The sequence below is a fragment of the Passer montanus genome, unplaced genomic scaffold (assembly GCF_014805655.1).
Source record: "Passer montanus isolate IOZ18808 unplaced genomic scaffold, ASM1480565v1 scaffold3, whole genome shotgun sequence".
In the NCBI taxonomy this organism is placed as follows: domain Eukaryota; kingdom Metazoa; phylum Chordata; class Aves; order Passeriformes; family Passeridae; genus Passer; species Passer montanus.
Genome location: NW_024367707.1, coordinates 6,361,214 through 6,368,336, shown reverse-complemented (window position 1 = coordinate 6,368,336; position 7,123 = coordinate 6,361,214).

Here is a 7,123-nt window from a genome sequence, read left to right as displayed (position 1 = left end):
TTTATTTATCTTTAGCTGCATTTGAATTTTATGTACTACAGTAGATTTTTGTACATATTGATACTTTTATTATTTTTATCAAGACACTTCATAGCTTCCTTGGAACTTTGTTGGCTATTTCCACTGGTAAGAAAGCTAATTACAACAGTCATTGATTACAGAAATATTTCTGTCTTTTCTGGTTTTCAGAGGCTCTTTGCACATCCCTGTCGCCATGAACATATCACCATATGCAGCATAATCAAATAAATCTCCAAACCCCTGACAAAGATATCCCTGTTCAGAGCTGTTAATATCCTTTGTAATCCAGAATTCTTAACCATGCCTTTAAATCCAGAACTGTGCAGATTAAAAGGGACATTTATTACTAAAAGCTGATTGACCCTTATGTATCCAGCACCTCCTGAACACTTATGTGCCCAGCTCCTTTCTTTCCTGTGTTCACATAGCAATATATTACAGAATAAAAATGCTTATTATTTTAGTATGTACTGGATTTGGCTACTTAAGTTCTCACAAGACTAAAAAATTAGAAAATGCTTCAAAAATGAATTTTAAAAAAATTAGTTTTCTACAATCTTTCTTTAAAGGCTTCTAGACTATTTTTCTATATCACTACAAAATCCCTCCAAAGTACAAAAGCTAATGTGAAATGAATGTTCCATTGAAGGCCCAAGCACAACTACTAAAAATAAGGCATGAAAGAGAGCATCAGAAACATCAATTGGTGTATGACTGAAGTAAAACAGAAAGATATCTTCTTGTTACAATGTGGGAAAAAAATGTCAGACCGAAAATGGAAATTTCTCCATATTGGTTGTGCTAAACAGAAAAGAAAGCCCTAGAACTGCAGTAATACTTATATTGTTAAATAATACTAGGGACTTAAGGGGCTGAAAAGGGCTTAGTAAACATACATCATTATCTAGAAACACTTCAACCTCATGAAAATTAGCAGGAGCAAAGAATGTAATTGAAACAATCATGATGTAGCTATGGTAGTAATTTTTGAAATTTTTTTTCAGATAAAGAAAAATAGTTCCGTGAACTAAACAAGCCATATTTTAGAGGAAAGTTCTGTATGGTCACTATGGCAGAAATGTCAATAGCCGCTGCCTTTAGGCACAGGTAAAAAAATTAAAAATACCAGACAACCTGTAATGCAGAATCCTGTTAAACAAATGCTCAGTGAGGAGGTTTTAGATCTGACTTAATTCAAATCTTTCCCAGCTGTATATGCTGAGGGAGAGTGAAGTTGGACCTTCCATGAAATGAGCACAGAGTATAAGGAATTTGAATCAGGCTGATTTTGTTTGCAAGATTACAAAGAATTTTCAATGTGCTGTGTGCAGTGAATCAGCAAAAAAAATGCAAACCCAGAAAATGCAGGAAAATGCGTATGGTACTGGTAGGAGGTAACTATAAAATAAATAAAGTGGAATCTATGGAAACTGCATACTTAAAAGCTGTATCTAACTTATTGTTTTCCATGAGAAGGGCATCATCAAATGAGTATACCATTTTTTAGCTGGTCCATACAAAGAAAAACAAAAGAAAGAGAGGGTAACCTTAAAAAAAGTCCTGATCCTTAAAAGCTGTATCTAACTTATTGTTTTCCATGAGAAGGGCATCATCAAATGAGTATACCATTTTTTATCTGATATTTAGCTGGTCCATACAAAAAAAACAAACAACAAAACAAAGAAAGGGTAACCTTAAAAAAAGTCCTGATTGAACATTTCTGTCTTCCTGCAGTCAAGGACATGATGGCTCAGAAGCATTCATCTACCAGCATTGCTTTGGCATTTCTCCCAGAACTTTCAGGGTCTACTTGGCAGAAAATATGTAGCTGAATAATTTTAGTGTACTGAACATCTTTCATGCCATGAGTCAGAGTCACCTTCATGGAAACTCTGCTTAAGCTGCAGGGGTTCAGCCAGGAGCAACCTCTGTATTTCAGCTGCCTCAGTGATAGGAAGGAATCACTGACAGCCTCTGGGCCGTTGTTTTACACAGCAGCCTCCATCATGCATGTGTGGGAGCAGAGAGAAGGGATACACGTATGTCAGAGCAGAGGCAGCAATCCTCATCACCCAGCATTGGTAATCAACTCTAGAAAGGGTTATTGTCAATACAAACACTACCAAGAATGTAGTGGGACCTCCTGTTCTTGGACTAACAGGTTAGTATAAGCAATATCAGTATGGCAAGGTCTATCATACCCAAAATGAATGTACTGATCTTAGAGCAGCCCACAACCAGTACTCAGGACCAGCATGATCTTGGTTCTGTAGCAAAGACAAAACTCAGCTTGAAATATTACTCACCTGTAGCTGTTTTCTTTCCCTCACAGAGAATCTATTCCTTTGCTTCTCTTTGCCTGAAAGGATATCCCCACCTTGTTGGTGCTGAGGGGGAACCCTCACTCCAGCTCAGGTGATGTGCATTTCCCACCATGAGATCCTCAGCAGGAAGAAAACTGAGCCTTGCATCAGGCCTTCCTCCTGCACACCTCAGCCAAGGTTTAGAAAATGACATCTCAGCAGCGTTACTTCTCTGAATGTTAATTTCCTCATCTTTCCATATAGCCTGCTTAGAGGTTAAGTGATTTAACCTGTTCAATTTAGAAAGTCTTCTTTCTCAAAATTAAACATACTTGTAGCACAGGAGGTCCTTGTGTGACGCCTGGGGCATGTGTCAGACAATCATATGATGGCCAGTACCTGCAGCACTTCCAGACCAAATCCAGATCTAGCCTACAAGAAAGTCAAGTGGCTGCTTTCTCAGAAGATGTCCAGGTGATGAATGGAGTAGGTTTTAAACTGAGCTTATTACCATTGTGCCATCTCTTGTGATTAAATACTACAATTTAAAAATAAGATAATAGTCAAAAAAAGAAAATAACAAATTCTGGAAGAGAGGAAACTGAGCAAAAAAAAAAATACTAAAAAGGGGAAAGGAGAACCTAAAGGAAATGTTCTCAGAAAGTCAAAGGCTTCCATGCTTAAACAACAGCTTCAAACCAAAAAAAAATCCTTCGCAGACTTTATCAGTAGGTAAATAAAATGTCAGTCCTCCTCTTTTGCATATAAGTTTGGAAGGTCTAATCAACATTTTTTTATTATTTAATATACACAAATTATGTGAAGGACTGATGGATCATTACATGTATTTGGTGTAATCCACAAGCCACAGAGCAGTTATGGTTTATTGATTGACAAGATTTATTTCCACATTTCACTGTTCAGACTGTTACAGAGGGTTTGCATGTTTTTATTGCTTTCCACACCTTTCCACCCCCTCACTGCTAATTTAGGAGCTGTTAGTCTCAGTTCATAGTAATTGTGAGAAAATAAAGTTCCATCTGTTTCTGTCAGGAAAAAGAAAGATAGGGAAGGGAATGAGAGAATCAACAGAAAATTCCACTTGCTAGACATGCTTTGCTGCTAGCTATTACTTTTCTAAGGGATGCCTTACACAAAGGACCTCGAACTGAACATATAAATTGTATTTTAGTTTTATGTATGACCTTAAGTTAAGCACTTCCAAGAATATTGTGCAAAGCACTATTCTTTGACTGTTCAGCTAAATCCATAAATATGACTCCCATGTGCAAATAGTGCCATACAAAACTGTTTAACTAATAAGCAGCCTAGAGCTCATTTTTTCCCTCTCTGGGTTTTCAGTTCCAGAAATATTTCTGATAGGAATGTGTAGGAACTTATGCCAGAGTTGTAGAGCATAATAGCAAAATTCAGGCTTCTGTCTTTGCAATCTGTCTTTCCAATAGCTTTGGAATGGCTTAAAGGTGAACAAATAATAAGGAAGAGAGACAGAGAGATGAGGAGGGAGACACTTATGCTCACACAGAAGCAGCGATAGATTTAGGATGAAAAGCCATTAAGAGTTAAATGATCTGCAAAGCGTAAAACCTTGAAATTAAATTTCACTCTATATCAAATAGGAGATTTAAGAGAGGTATGTTAGAAGAGGCTCCTTTCATGAAAATGCAAATAGCAGCAAGCTGGTTTAATTATAGGCTGTAAGTGTTGCATGATGGAAGACCAGAAAAAAACTGCAGAAGGGAGCAGAACCATAAACCCTTCCTGTTGGTATTTCAAGTCTTTTTTAAACAACAGTAATCTCAATCAAACAATATTTTGCATTGCTACATTATGCTTTTTTTTTTTTAAATAGTTCATTGATAGTTTGTCACATGCCTACAGTGGTGGGATTTCTTCTGCTTGGCGGTATCCCTTCAAGGAGGATCTTGCAACTAAAATGACAAGATGTTGTCTGCTTCTGAGGGATGGAAGTGCAGGCATGAATCCCATTTCTCTCCTCATCCAGAGACCTGCATACACTGCTGCCAATGGCAAGATTAGATCCCATAATCCAGTTCCCTGGAAGAAAGAGATGGAAGTATCTGGATGAGGCAGCTACAGACCACAAAGCTTTCCCAGCAAATGAGGCAGATCTGCCCTACAAGCAGCTGTACATAATGCAATCCATTAATCTTCTGCAATTCATTGGTTCATTTCCAGTACAAAATACTGCTTGCTGACAAGAGGAGAGTATAAAGAAAGCACATATTCAAATATTCTTCACCGAAAGGTAATAAAAACACAAGCAATTCACCTTAGTAGCAGAAGTGACAATTCTCTTGTCCTTTCCATCTGCTGTGGCACACAGCAGCCAGCTCTGTCTGAACAATATTTATGCTTGCCAGGCCCCTAAATTCTAATCTCTCCCCTCCTTCAGTGAGAAATAAAAGTCCCTTTACTACCATTCTCAAATGGAGAAAGAACTAAAACTCAACCACAATCTTTCAGGAATTAAGTATATGCATACAAACCATGTCACAGAATACATTAGTTATGTGTTTAAGGTCTGGGAACATAGTGGCAATGGGTGCTTTCTAAAAAACAGTTCTGAAATTGACAAAAGGAAAATTATTAACCCTCTCTCTCAGTGTTCAATAATATATTAAATCCCGATGTTTGTGTTATGTTTTAGAGAGGCAAAGATTGCTTTTCCAAGACTTTTTTTGCTTTCCTTCAGTAGATGTCACTGCAGTACAGGATAACTAGTTCCAACACAGTTTTGGAGAAAAAGATATTAGTTTCACAGGGAGTGGTCCACAATGGAGAACTGCAGCCTTATGTTTTCAGATTTTCAACAGTGAGTATCAGGCTGTACAACCAGATTTTTTTCTTAGACATTTTTTTCCTGGCTGGGGACTAAACACAAGAAACTATTCACTGTCGTGGTTGGATGCTGTTAAAATGATACCAGGGAAGCTAATCTTGGACAACCATCATTCTGATCTAAAACCAGCTACTGTGTAATTCAGTCATTTTGCAGCTGAGGATTCAAATCACCACCTTTTTTTCTGATGCAGCTTCCAACCAAGTCATAATCCCACATCCCATTATTCTGATCAAGACCTGAATTTTTTTTCTCTGCATTCTTTGCTATAACTTGAAAACAAAATCTCCACCATACTAGTTCTTCATTTTTCTGGTTTAATATATTTCACTTTTAAGATGCTTATATAGTAAAACAAAATATTGGTTTTAACCCGGGTCAAGGGATTTTATTCAAAACAAGAAATCTTCAGACATTAGCCAGCAATGAAAATATATGAAAGAAATTGGTTTACTAAGTTGAGAAAATCCATTTGAAAATATTTCTGGAAAATCCTGTATGCCAAACACAGAAGGATTGAAACTAAAAATGGAAAATAACATAATGTATGTGAGAAGCGACATCAGAAACTGAGGAGGGTTTTGCAAGATTAAAAACATACTTTCAGCATGCTCATGTACAGTTAAAAGAAATGTGGTTGCTAACAGAGTCATCAGAATTTAGTCAGAGCATACAAACTCCTCCTCTCTTAGTCATTCCTAGAAAACAAATCAGAACCACAGTCTGCTGCAGCTCCCCAGGCTTAACAACCAAATCCCTCCTCAAAAACAGGAAGGAGAAATCTTCTCTTGCAAAAAGGCTTTTTTGTGGGCATTATGACTGAAATAGAAATGCTGGTAGAGAGCACCATGGTGAGCATGCAGGACACGGGAGCAGCAGAGCTTTGCCCAGGACAGGGGGGAGCAGAAGCCCCTCACCAAAGAGCCCCAGCTGCTGAGCCATTCCAGGCACTGAGCGGTGTATTCCAGCAAGATGGATCCCGTCCCAAAGCTTTGCATGTAAAAACACACACTTTGAATTTCACAGGAGCCAAAGCTGCCTGCCAGGAGCATTAGGAGGAACTCACTCAGCCAGTGGGTGTTCTGTGCTCACATGGGGCAACTCCCTTTTGATCTCTGGGCATGGTCTTATGGACTGTTCTCTGCAGAAACCCAAGCTCCAGGTGACAGAATCATGGCAAGGCCCACGTCCAGGGAAAAAAAAAGTCCACTTTCAAACAAAGCAGAAGGAGCTGCATAAACAGGAAAGTCCCTAAGCCAGAAGCCAACACTACCATCAAGCAGCAGGGCCCTCCAGTACAGACTGCTGAAATAAACCTGGTCTCAGCCATTTAGGTGGCATTCAGGCTGAAGTCTGTATTGGCATCATCCAAACAGACCTGTCAAATGTGGTGAAACAGAAAGATCTAAAGTTGTTTAGGAATGGCACTATTAACATCTATTCTTTCTCTCAGCTAAATGAATCACCTGATACTTTATTAAATATAGTTTCTATCAGCCTTTTCACCACCACCCAATGAACACGCTGAGGATGACAGACTAGGAATCCATAGTTCATTTCCCACTGCTCTCTCCAGAGAAAAGCCCACACATCTGAGTAACTATTTGGAGATGATGTCTGGAAAGAAAAAAGAAAAATATTTTGAGGGACTCTGCTTTAAAGCCACCTTCTACTAAGATGGCTAAAGAGAATTTAAGATCATTATTTTTACCATCCAAGTTTGAAAATTTTGTCTTTATGCTACATCTTCCTTTCTTACTGCTTCTACCTGTCTTCTTTTGCAGCTTCAAATTTCACACCTACACCCTTCTTTCCTCCCACTCTCTTTGTCTCTGTAAAAAACCCCTGCCATCCATGACTTTTTCATATGTCGTTCCTTTCACCCTCACAAAGTCTTTTTTTATCTTCCCTCTCT